Source organism: Antrostomus carolinensis, unplaced genomic scaffold, assembly GCF_000700745.2.
Source record: "Antrostomus carolinensis isolate BGI_N321 unplaced genomic scaffold, ASM70074v2 scaffold41674, whole genome shotgun sequence".
Classification (NCBI taxonomy): Eukaryota; Metazoa; Chordata; class Aves; order Caprimulgiformes; family Caprimulgidae; genus Antrostomus; species Antrostomus carolinensis.
Window position 1 is genome coordinate 33,431 of NW_010309495.1, and position 12,205 is coordinate 45,635.

At 40.2% G+C, this 12,205-nt stretch overlaps 1 protein-coding gene across 2 annotated transcripts in view; it reads left to right on the forward strand.

Moving 5' to 3' along the window:
- Window positions 1-12,205, forward strand: part of KCTD1 (potassium channel tetramerization domain containing 1) — a 32,669-nt gene that overhangs the window by 1,378 nt on the left and 19,086 nt on the right. The window lies entirely within an intron of this gene.

The window sequence follows — 12,205 nt, forward strand, 5'->3', positions numbered from 1 at the left end:
CACTTGAGGTAAAGGCAAGGTTGTATGTAACAAAATATAGGACAGAATTAACTGAAAACTTTTTATAGAATCTTAGGACTTTTCAAATTATTAGACTCTTAACTCTCCTGTACATTCTGAATGAAACATTTGTGATTCTGGTAGCTTACTGGTATTAAGCAGTTAGAAAACCTCTGCATGCATGAGCAAGTGGTGTATGTAGAATAGGTGGAATAAGAAGGCAGCTTTAAGAAAACAACAGTGTACTGAACACAGTGTGTGTGTGGATATTACATGGTGGTGACGGCAGATAAACAGTGTAGTGACATTGTAATTCTAAGAGTTGGTTATCAATTAGCAGGTGTTGATTGTGTCCATAATACTAGTCTTTCCTTTGTCTTTCACTGCCTGATCCTGCTCTAGAAGGGAAGCAGTGTTACCTTCGTGGTCTTCCCACTTGAGGAGCGTTTTTGAGTTTCTTGATCCTGCAGCCCTGACTTGCCTTCCCAAAGGATACAAGGCACACTTCATGAGATGTGATTTTGTTTGAAGTCTGGGTTTCACTAGTACTGCTGCCTCTGTGGTGTTGCCTACCTAGTTTTAGGTGGGACTGGAGTAGTGCTTCTAACAGTAGGAGCTGACAGGGCTAGAAGAAGGGAACAGTAAATAAAGGCGTATGAAAGAGAAACAGCTGGGCACATGGCCTTTCTTATGACAACATTCTCAAGGAAGGCAGGCAGAGGGAAGTAAAAGAAGCCATGTCAAAGCACAGGCCTGCTAGGAGAGATTGAAGCAATGTCTGGAAAAACTTGAACTGTTCTTTGAAAACCAAATTGTCATTTTGGGAAACTTTTTTTAGGAGTTGCTTGTGTTCAGCCACTAGGAGTTGTGACTGCTTAGTGGTTTTTTGGTAGTTGCAGTAGTGATGGTGTCTGAAACTGTTGTTTGTGCAGTATGAGAGGCTGCTGCTTCTGTTTCCATGTCAGATTCTGTGGGACAGCATGTTGCTTTAAATGAAGAAATAGTAAAATGTCTTTCATAAGTGTGTATAGTGGCAGTGGAATTTAAACTTAATGTATTCTGTATTCAATTGAGCCACTGTAGCACTTGAAAGTGGAAGCTATGCCTGTAGTATCAAAGCCGGTTTAATAAATTAAATGTTTTAAAGCTCTTCAAACATAATTTAAAGAAAACTCAAACTCTGTTATAGAAATTCTGTTTCAAGTCATTCTGACATGTGTTTGTGTTTCAGTTCTGACAGTAAGTGTCTTTTGAACCCCTTGATGAGTGAATATTTCCAGCTTAACTGTTAGAACCTGGAATTCCCAGCCACTTACAGAACTTGAGAGATGTTTCTTTTTTACATTAGCAGCTTCAGAAGAGCAATTATTATATTCCTTTGGATGTCAAGATAATGGCATGAAGCAATAAGCTGGCAATAATAATACAGTCCTTTGGCTTTTGTCTGGAGATTTTACCTTAACCCTTTTTTTGTTTTCCAATGGGAGAGGTGGATGTGTATGTATCTATATATGTGGTGAGTGTTGGATACAAACTATCCAGTAATATTTGGACCCTAATACAAAGTGTTCTTTGGAGCCTGACCCTGTCAGTATATCTGCAATCTAACTTTGTTAGTGTTGGTTAATCCAAGGTTTTGGTCAACATTACTTGTATGTTTTCTTTTTCGAGCAATATCATGTGTGTGAATGAGATCAAAACTAAGGCAGGGTCTCATAGATATCTTTGGGCCAGTTGAAGCCTCCTGAGGCTTACTGTCATATGAAGTATTGTCTATGGAAAATAAGGTCTTGATTATCTTGCCTGAAAGAGCACTGCTCCAGGGATGAGTCAAGGCATAGGTTGCAGGCTCCAGCATCTAACAGGTTGAGACATGAAAGTCATTAGGCTTCTGACTCGTATTACATGTAGTCTAAGGGCTAGAAGCCTAAAATGAACCTTTCATCTGTGGGCCAGGTACCAGAGTCATCTTTCTTTGTGAGATTGAAAGGGTGATATCCAAACCAGCAGCTCTGGAGTCACTATGACTTGCTGGTGTGAAGGAAACCTATCCTGATAGAGCGGTCTTTGCTTTGGAGTAAGTGTACTCTTCTTTCTTTTGGATTCAATAGCATCTCATCTTGTGCTTCTCTTTTTTCTCCTTGGACAGTAAAGTGGGAATTGGAATGAGTACTCTAAAAAAAGAGATCCTTAAATGATATCAGCTAAAGACTTGAAGCTCGCAGGGATCATTTTCCATGATTCTTTTGTTAGGTCCCCCAAACTGGATTGTGCCTTGATGCGTAAAATGCCTACTGACAGGTATCCATTCATTCCTCAAAAGAAACCCAGGTGTGACTATAAAAGTGACTTGCTAGTGATGCTGGGTCTCTGCCTTTTGCTATGGAAAGACCATTGAGGGCTTCTCTCAAACGCTCTGTAGTTGAAGAACCCAGGGAATTGGAGCCTATCTGTGTTTTGGCCAAAGGCTGACACAGTGAAGCAATCCAACAGACAAGCAGTTTATCTAATAGGTGGTTTGAATTGAGTAATCCTAGAATTTTAAATTCTGAAGCTGATATAGTGCTAAAACCCCCCCCACAAAAAACAAAAAAAAAACAATCCAGAAGCATAGAATTCAAAGGAGACCAGTTATATTCTAGGCCAGGGAAAACCTACTGTTTTCACAAGGAAGATCCCATGTGATTATTTTATCTTGTCAACAGGCTTCAGGTTCTCCCAAGACACCAGTGAGACCATGCTTCAGACATGCTCTCATACAACTGAATAATACAATTTGCCAGACTTAGGCTTCAAGAAGAGGCAATTTGAATCAGTATATCTACCCAGAAGACCTAATATAAGGTCAGTCTGCTGAAAAAAATAGTAATTTTCTTTAAATGCCTGAGGAGGGGGCATGCGTCATTTTGTGCAGCACACTCCACCAAAACTGTAGACCTCGATGCATTCACCCATATACAGATTGTTCCTCCTGTTTTTGACTTGTCAACTGATGGTTATTCATATGTCCATGTGAACGGACCAAACAAATTGTTTCTACTCTGTGAGGACTCTTACAGTTTTGGAATTTGTTCTTTTTTGAACTAGATCATTCCTTCCTCTTCTCAACAACCTTTGGTTTACTTTAAGTTACCAGATCTGCAGGATGATATTTGGCAACACAGAGTTATCTGAAAGATTTGACTGCACTACATTTTTTTATTTTTTTGGTTTTGCAAGTGAAGATTTAAAAAAATAGTTCTGCTTTCCAGTGCCCAGAAAAAAACCCTCAAATCTTATTCCAGGGAAGATGGATACAAGATGAGGGTCTGCTAAAGGAGCCTTTCTCCCCTGAGAGCTGAGGCACATGCATGCTGTCCCACTGTTCCCTACAGTCACCAAGAGAGTCTGAGGGAAATGGGTTGTTTTAGGATTTATGATTATAAGTAGAGGAAGCACAAACCTATTAGTTCTGATATTTGAACCTGGCAGCCTACTCTCCTTCTTTCAGTGCATTATCATCTTGCAGTAGGATCAAAACCTTTACTTGGACTCGACATTCCTACATCTCTCAGCCTTAATGCTGTCTGTATGGTGTCTACCAGAAGTTATTGTGCACCAGGCTAAGACAATCTCAACTGACTGTCAGAACTAAATGGGAAGATGTTTAACTTTGATCATATGAGCATCAGCTGTCTGATATCTCCGATATAAGCAATATCAGCAGTGTTGTCTGTCATCTCATATATTCAAAGCATTTGGTTTTTTAATTAGTTCTGTCCAAGTCATCTGGGACAAATATTGTGTAACACCATGGCACTGGATTGCCACATCCTGTATTCCCACCATAGAATGGGAAGATTTCATTAAAAACCCTGTATATATTTCTTTGTAGAACCTTTTGGGGTATCTGCCTTGCTGAATCTCCCATCTTGAGTTACTCCCTACTGATGAAGATGGATTCTTCTTGTATGGTATTTCACAATACTTCCAAATTTCTGCCTAGGGCTGTTTCAGGTTTTCATATGAACCAATCCATTCATGTCCCAGTTTTCTTACCCAATCTTTACTCTTAGCCCTCAGGGAAATTAAATTTCACACACTTAGATCCAGTTAGGACACTTGCTTTTTTTTTTTTTTTTTTTTTTTTGGTTGGTAAGGGTTTCTTTTGCATCAAGAACACAGAATTACTTAAGAGAATGCCCAGACTATCCTTGGCCTTTTTTGACAGTTCGTGAGCAAGACTTATCTTTCATAGGTTATGTAGTTAGACCTCCAAGGACATGCTGTGAATTAGGCAGGTTATAGCACTGTTTACCTGTTTCAGAGCTTTGGCAGTTTCTGTTGTCTGTAGGCTGTGCCCAGTTCCAAAATACAACACCAATGTGGCCCTTAATTCAAACTTCTGCAGGTTGCAACACTATGCTGGAGACTTCTGGTTCGGTAGGAGATCCACTGTGGTAAGGATGTTCTGCAATTTGTGTAGAACATGAGAGCACCCCCATCACACATTTCCTACTCACCTTGGATAGTACCTCTCAAACTGCTGTAAGTCATGCTACTCGTTTAAAGGAATAAATACGAAGTTTTCCAACTAATGAGCATTTGGGGATTTTTTTTTTTTTTTTTTTATTTTTTTAGGAAATATTGACAGAGTGGGTGTTAGTACATCTTTATTTCCACTCTCCTTATTTGGATTCATCTTCCTGAAATCTACATCTCTCTCTGTGGGGTATTTGGTGATCTTTCTAGAGTAGCAACATCAAAGCCTGATGAGGTGGTAGTTCTCAAATAACCATGACAGTACAGTAGCTAGACTACAGTAGGCTTGCACTTTTTAAGAGCAAACATTGTTTTGCAAGTTAAAAAGAGCAAGCTTCCTTGAGAGTTTTCAATATTGCTATACACTAGCTCGGTACGCTGTGTTAGCATGAATGGTCCAGTTTGCAGATTTTAAATATTTTGTAACATTCCTGGCTGGGGGAAAATAGGCAGAAGAAGCTGGCAGAGGCTCAGTTTAATCTTTGTTACCTATCCTGGCTTGCTCATCTAGTTATTCACCTTTTATATTTCATCATTTGATTGCTGCATGGTCTCGTGGCAAGGGAAAGGGAGGGCTTGGGATAGGAAAATGCATTGACTCCCTCACCGACTCATTCTGTGACCCAAGATAACTGATTTAACTTTGAGCTTTGGTTGCTTCCTACCAAGGTTAACAAAAAAGCAATTTGTAAAATGCTTTGGGATGATGATTGAAAGTGTAAAAGATTACTATCTTGAATGTAAATATTTATAGATGCCAGTAACTGAGATAGAAACAGTTGATGATGTTGGTATCATCAGTAACATGTATTAGTAAAAAATGAAATGTTGATTCATGAGGACCAGACTCAATACAGTTGTTTTGGTTGGTGTAACCACATACACAAGCTTGGGGGAAAAATAGAAACAGAACTATGAATGATAGTATCCTTCATGCCAATTTCAAGAAATTCTGAGAATTTACACAACTGATATTGTAGAGAAATCTTTCGTAACACACATCTGTCAATGAAGAGCTCAAAGGAGTATGTTCTGGTCCTGGCTGAACCAAGATTCTTTGTATCTCTAGGTGTGTATATTGAGTTTAGGGTATATTTTGACCTCATTTTGCGTCAATGAATGATCACCACAGGTCAGTCATCACTGTTGCCTCAGTAGAAGTGAATAGTTTCCAAATCTTAGTCCTGTAATATGTCTAATTTGCAAGGTCAGCAAGTCATTGCTATTGCTTGTGGCTGGTGAGTAGGTGAAAGAAATAGCACGATCAGATTAGCAGGTTCTCACATCATGTGGTCAGCAACTGGTGGTGAATCATCACTGAAAGGGCCAAGTGTCTGAAAAGACACCAACACATGGAGTTGGCATCTTCCTGTTCTAAGTGTCAGTAAAAGTGGCTTTGTGTATTGTTTATTTGGAGGATAAAAAACAGGTTTTTTCACTTGTTCGGTGTTTTTGCACTCAAATGCGTAAAATGACAGCAAAATCAAGATAGTGGATTGTTAGCGTGCTCTTTGCACATATGCAGGCCCAGAGAAAGTAGATGTGCAGACTTCTATAATGCGGGGGTTCATGCCACGCTTAACTTGGGCTGCATGGCTATGACAGTGTGTATGAAATACTCAGGCAAATAAAGTTCTACATTCAGGAGTGTTACAAAGCTAAAAAGCATCAGCTTCTTATTTCTGATGCTAGTAATCTTCTGCAGTGACAAACATTTTTCTTGAGGGGAAAGAAGAAAATCCATATCCATATTATCAGTATGGCTCACAGGTACCTTTCCCAGTAGACTCATGTGTGGTTATATGGGTTGGATCAACCTGTAAGTCACAGAGCAGGGAGGTCGTCAATAACTAGTTGAAGGTTCTGTGCTCTGAGAAATCCTTTCATTGCAAAGGCTGCTTGATATCAACTCTGTGGATGGAAATTTGTCACCGAGAAACAGTTTGTTGTTGTAGTGTTGGCACTTTTCTAGTCAGCAGTGCGGCTTTATAAACCAGGCTGAAGGCACCCAAGCAGTATTTCTCATTCCAACTGCCCAAGAAAATACCGGGAGAGGAGAGAAAGAGTGCCGAGTCTGAGTCTTGCTGAGCTGATAAGGAAAAGCCCATTAGAAACTGAGGTGGCACTGAAGTATTTTGCTTATTGATCACTTCTGATAGGGTCTGGATTTGAACCATAGTCTTGAGGTTTAGTGGTTTGTTTTGCCTTTTGCTGTACTCAGTCCTTGCACTCAGGAACCTCTATGTTAGCACTAGGTTCTCATCCTGCTCCCACATGAACTGTTTGTACTTCATTGGTCTTTCATAAATTGCATTGTAGTTACTAAGCAAATTGGCATCTAGTACGTACGTAATTGCAGAAGTAAACATTTGGCTTCCAGTTTTACTGTCAACACCCGGCCACCTCTTGGGTGTGTTTGGAGCTTTAGGATACAGATTCCAATTTCTGGTTTACTTCTTTCTGGTAATGATCAGCCTTCTGACTGGGTTTTACATGTACAAGTCTGTTTGCCATTTGGGGATGTATTTGCAAAGGCTGCATAGGAAATAGTGAAAACTGCTTAGGACCCAATGGTTATCTGCACTCGTTTTAGTGCAAATAATGCATAAATGCTGTGTTGGCCCAGGGAACGTCACCGGTCTCTGTTACGTGAATGTGTCTTCTAAAATAATTGGTTTGCAGTTTGTTTAAATGTGTGTCATGTCTTAACCAGACAACTGTCATCTGGCAAGCTTTTTTTCTCCTTTGTAATTTGTTCTCAATCTTTCTTTCCCTGCATGTTGCTGTCCCTTTGACTCCTGCCCTTCAGTATCTTTCTTCTGTCCCGATTCTGCTCTGAGCATCGACCCTACTTCTATCATCTGAATTCCCTCGATGCTTTGTCTTCATTTCTTTTTCATCTACACTTTTCTATCTCTGTTGGAAGGAGTTGGAGCTCACAAAGATCACAAGTGATCTTCACCTGACCAGATCAAGGTACATTGCTTGTTTGCTTGTCTCTTTCTCCCCACACACCCCTGGTTTTCTGGCTGCTGTTAATGGTGAGCTTCCTTTGAGTAGTTATGCAGCCAGCATATTTTTGGATATCTCAGATGATGCTTTCACTCTTAGTGACATTAGATGAAAGGATGCTCTGAGACTCGTTGCTATTGATCTTTCATTGAGTCTTTGAATCGATAATCAAATAAACTATTTCCAGCTGTGATGTGTACATTAGCTTGGATCCGTGGAACTCTTTCAGCACAGTTGTTTCTCTGCCTCATTGAGACAATTTTCTAGGCACTTCCAAGGCCCTTTCCACCTGCTTCAGAGAACCGAGGGGTTCCTGCAACAGTCTGAAAGCATTTAAGCTGAGCTTGTAGCTACTTCTTGTGGCATGCTTTGTAGGGGCACGCCTTTAGGAGAGCAGTGGGCTCTCAGTCACCTTCCCACCCAGTCCTTCCACTGTGCAGTGCTGTGTGCCTAGACCCTTGGGCTAGCTCAGGTGCTCAAAGCAATATAGTGCAACACTCCACCACGACTCGTTTAGCCTGCTTCCAGCTAACTCAGCTGTGCTGTGTCTGGTACCCAAGCTAATTAGTGGAGAAGTATCTTTTATATTTCTACACACTGCTGCATTTTGCAGAACAGGCACTCAGTGAAGGAGAGCAATGCTGGTAATTCAGTTTCCATGAATGAAAAATTTTCTGTTTGTGAAGGAATAAAAAAGGTGAAAGGGGAGAGTAAGAGAAAGATGAAGTGGTGCTGTTCATGAGATGAGATGGTTGAGCATAGCGGCGTTAAATGCAACTGGGTATACTTCAGTAGTTCATCAATTTATAAAGATAAAGATTAATTCTACCTCTTAGGCCCCAGTGGGGTTTTCATGAAATGTGACATGCCTGTCAGTCAAATGGTAGACATAATTGTTCTTTAAGTGACCTATTAAAATCCCATTCCTCTTAATTAAAAATTGTATTTGTGTTCTCACACAGGCCATATTTGAATGATAAAAACTCTTTTCATATGAGGTGCGTTACAGGTGGAGAGGTGTCACAAGCTGTGTGACAAAGGCATGAAACAGGAGGAGTGACTGAAGTCCCAGTGCAGCAACACGTGGCTTGCCATCGGCTCCCGCTGACACGGAGGGAGATGGAGGGATAAGCAGCATCTCCCAGGACCACACCCAAACCCTTCACATTCCTACCCTAAGAAATTGCTTGTAGTTACTTATTGTGGCATAGAAAGTTATAATGCACAGCATTTGCCATAAGTGTGTCACTTCAGAGCAAATGATGGATTATGTCCTTCCACACCCCAAAAATCTTCTTTGTGCTGTAATTAAAAAATAAATGTTGCAATGTTGAATTGGAAATATTTTCTGCCATACAATGAATTTGTTTTGTTAGGTTGCCTGGATGTAATTGCAACAATGTCAGTGTATTAAAACCTCGTCACGGGGTAATGGTTTCCTGCTGCTACACCAGTGCCAAGATCTGCTTTGCTTAGCAGCTCGATTGCTGTTTATCTCCATCAGCAGTAGCAATTATTTTGCTTCTGCAAAACTTTTTTTCCTTATTTTGCTGCCCGTGTGCATACTAGAAATTACAGTTCTGTGCAAATGCTAACCACAAATCCTGGACAGTAGGAAGCCCTGCCATGCCAGAGAGCAGCTCTGCCGGGAGCTGGCTTTAGGTTTGCCCAAACTTGTCGGCGATCCGAGGGGAAGAAGGCATTCCAAACTGTGAAGGTCTGCCGGGCCCCTTCTACCCATCTGAAAATTGATCCCTCTTAAACAGTTTAGAGGGCCCTCGGGGTCTTACAGCCTACATAAAAAATGAAAGCCCTTCCTGTCTTAGAGCAGTGCAAGCAGTCAATACAAAGGAGAAAAATGATCTTTTAAGTGTATCCCATTGAACCCATTATCTCGAGGGCCCGTGTGTGATGCTTTATCAAAACATCATCGTCTCAGTGATACATGGGGGAGAGGATGAAGTGGCATTCAGGGGATTTCAGAGAAAATGCTGCAGTACTCTCAGTGCCACAGGACTAGATATGATACAATCCAGAAAATGAGAGCTGCAGAAAAAACTGATATGTTCCTCCTTATAACAAATTGATTTCATATTTTACATGTTTGAAACAAGAAAATCGTTCAGGAAAAGTTTTGAATGTTTCCCATGTAGGTATGAAAGTCCTGTTGGGCATCTCTTACAATAATTGCTTTGCTTTCCATCTGAATACAAATGTTCTTTCAGATTTTTTGCATTATAATGCGTAAGAAAATAAGGGAAGAAAGAAAAATCAGTGTTTGTACCATCCATGCATTCTAGCCTTGTTCTAGGAGGTTGTGAAAGTGTTGGACTACACTGTCATGAGCTAAATTGGTGTTGAATTTCTGGTCCTCATGAGCAAGTGTGTCAGAACTGTTGGTTTTTAAACACTGAAGTTATTTAAATCTCTTTCATGTCTGTATTAATGACTTTTATGTTTTTCTTAGACTGGCATGAAAGAAACATCTTTGATTTCTGCTGGTTTTTCTACAGTATTTACCTAATAGCATAGAGGTGTTTTTTCTACCAGATTAGGTGGTTAGGAGCTGACTTTTTGCTCTCAGTGTTTTCTTACTGCAAATAATAAGGATGTTGCTCTTTGGTAGATTATATGCAATAAAATGGAGAATAAATTAGATTTATTTTCAATAATTGGTAATAATAATTCAGAAGTGCTATTAAAAAAAAAAGTATTTTTGGAGGGCAAAGGGAAGAATGAAGAAGTATTTCAGAATGTAACTGAGCTGTCAAACTCTCATCCTTTGGGGTGTCCTTCATTTCCTTTGATGAAAGGTTTGCTTAAATAAACTGAGTAGTAGGCAGTGGGTGTGTGCTTTTGCACAACAACATACACCCAGGTGCTTTGTTGGCCAGGGTGATCCTAAAGGCAGAGCACTGTCAACATTCCTAATTGGTTATTACCCAATAACGCACACCCTCCAGTATCTTGGGACTACAAAACACTTTTTACCTAGCCTTCCTACATGAATAATAAAGCACTTCAAATAGCCAATTATAGTCAGCCTCTCTCTTGACTAAGGGTTGCCAAATGCAATTGGACATAGAATTTCAGGCTGTATCTGTGTTGGAAGGGTTTAGTCATAATTCTTGACTTCTGGGAAGAGATTAGATAACACCATGATAGTAATTTCTCCAGCCTCAAAACTATTGTTTATTCACTTTTGCTATTAAATTCTAGTTACTAGCAGCATCATTTCAGAGTTTTAGATTTATTTTTTTTTATTTTATACCTGGAGCTTGTCACATGAAACTGCTTGTGTTCTGTTTGAAACAATAAGATGATTTGCTTATTCTCCAAGTGCTGTGGATGCAGCAGCATGTGACTGAAGTCACCATTGAGTTTATAAAAGCAGACAGTTAGCATGTATACTTTTCAAACATGTAGACTCTATTTTTTTTCCTCTTCTAGTTTTGCAAAACATTTTGCTGCCCATTGTGATTGGCTTCTTGATATGTCAGTGTCTGACTTTTAAATGGATTTTTCTCATGTCTTGCTGAACTTCACAAAAACAATGTCCTCATCCTTTGCAGAATATGAAGGTTTAATTTTACCTTACTAACTTCTCCTGTGAATAAGCTCCCTTGAACATTAATCTTCCCTCTGGCCTTCCAAAATCTGATGAAGGAGTTGTGCTGTCCCCGTGCTCCTGGCAGTTTCCAGCCCCACTGCAGTGATGCCATAGGGAGTTGCACTGGCTGCAGCACGTTGCTGCAGGGGAAAGCCCCATGACAGCCTCCATCCTTTTGGTGCAAAGGAAATATATGAGTAATGGTGGTAAATGTTATTCTAGGAAGATGTAAGCTGGGGGAGTGGTGGCAGAAAAGATGCCTTCCTGCTTGTATTTCCCCATGGAAGACCTAACTTATAGGAAAGGGAGAGGAGAAAAACTACTGCTTTTCTGTAGCTAAAGAGTATTTGGAGGCTCCGTTTTTTATCAGGCATTCTCATTTTCCCAGTTTCTAATATTGGTGTCTCATAAAGCTGGGCCTTGGGCCATGCCTTTCATACCAGCCTTTTCTTGTTTAGTAGCTAACCCAGATAAACTCATCAGCAGAGCTACAATTGCACTTTCCTGCTTCCGCTTTGGATTAATGTTGTAGCTCTCAGAAACTGAATGGATGCTGCTGTCTGAACCTCAGAAGTCTGGTTCCAGGTGAGCATTTAATTCCTTGCTTCAGAAGTAGAAATACAAGCCCTAATCAGATATGTTTCATGCTTCTCTCTTCAGTAGGGTCAACAAAAGGAAGGGTAAAAAGGATGCTATTGGAAGTCGCTGCTTGTCTGGTATCATAGCAATGCACAGAGGATTGGTTTGAAAATAGAAACACCTAGTATGGTCGTGACTTTCAGTTGTCTTTAGCCTCCATGTGACTCACTTTATTTCCTATTAAAGTGCTAAGTAGTTAAATCAGAGGTGTGAGTATTTTGTCCTCTCTCTATTGATGAAATCCTGAAAACATGACAAACATGAAGAGACGTAGAAGTGATGAAGAACATACAATAGGCTTCTATACCATGCAAAATTCATAAAACTAGTAGTGCAGTTCTCATTCAAAGAAGAAAAATTAGTCATGTTGTTCTCCAAACCTGTCTCCGAGCCTTGCAGAAGCTCTGCCAGAGTGTGCTGGGC